The sequence below is a fragment of the Sinocyclocheilus anshuiensis genome, unplaced genomic scaffold (genome assembly GCF_001515605.1).
Source record: "Sinocyclocheilus anshuiensis isolate Anshui unplaced genomic scaffold, SAMN03320099.WGS_v1.1 scaffold4, whole genome shotgun sequence".
Taxonomy (NCBI): domain Eukaryota; kingdom Metazoa; phylum Chordata; class Actinopteri; order Cypriniformes; family Cyprinidae; genus Sinocyclocheilus; species Sinocyclocheilus anshuiensis.
The window spans coordinates 1,528,279-1,529,294 of NW_015554075.1; positions in this window are offsets into that span (position 1 = coordinate 1,528,279).

Here is a 1,016-nt window from a genome sequence, read left to right on the forward strand (position 1 = left end):
TGTTCAAGCTCTTGTTCTGTCCAGGCTGGACTATTGCAATGCTCTCTTGAAAGGTCTTCCAGCCAGTTCTATCAAACTTTTACAATTAATCCAGAATGCGGCAGCATGATTTATTTTTTAATGTGCCGAAAAGAATGCACGTCACACCTCTGTTTATCAATTTGCACTGGCAACCAATGTTTGCCTACAAAACCACCACTGGCTCTGCACCCCTATATATAAATTCATTACTTCAGAGTTATGTGCCCTCTAGAAGCTTGTGTTCTGCAAGTGAATGACACATTATTGTGCTATCTCAAAGAGGCATAAAATCACTTTCACAGACTTTTTCATTAACTGTTCCCTCCTGGTGGCATAGGCGGAGTTTCAATTTCATGCGTGGGGAGGCACCCACTGACAGACGAGCCATGAGCACTTTTTTATATGTTTTACATTTCATGTATTTATTTTGGATAAAAGCGTCTGCTAAATTAATAAATGTAAATGTAAATGTAAACTGCTAAAGAATGACAATGTTGTGGTCGCAGCATCACATAACCCTCCTGGGCAAGACACTGAGGACACTACATGCAACTCAGTTAGTCTTATTCTTGAACATGGGGACCAGATATGTCTACAGCTCATAGAGAACCGTCGTATCTACACAGATTCACTGAGACGCAACACCTTCAGCGGACACCTACTCTTTACAATGTGAGGTTTCTGCCCATGTAAATTTCTGATGGTATGTTAACCCAAAAAAGTAAAGTAGTAAAATAAAGCTTTTTTTGAAGCTGTGGGGAAAAAAAAGGGGGAAAAAAACAAAACAATGCTTGGCAAGACAAAAATAAAAAAAAACTTTAAATGTAGTAGCATTTTCACACACTGCTTTGTATTATTGTTTGTTGATTTTGTGTTGATCATTCATTAATATTAAAGGGGTCATATGACGTTGCTAAAAATAAACATTATGTTGTGTATTTGGTGTAATGCAATGTGTTTATGCGGTTTAAGGTAAAAAAACCACATTATTTTCC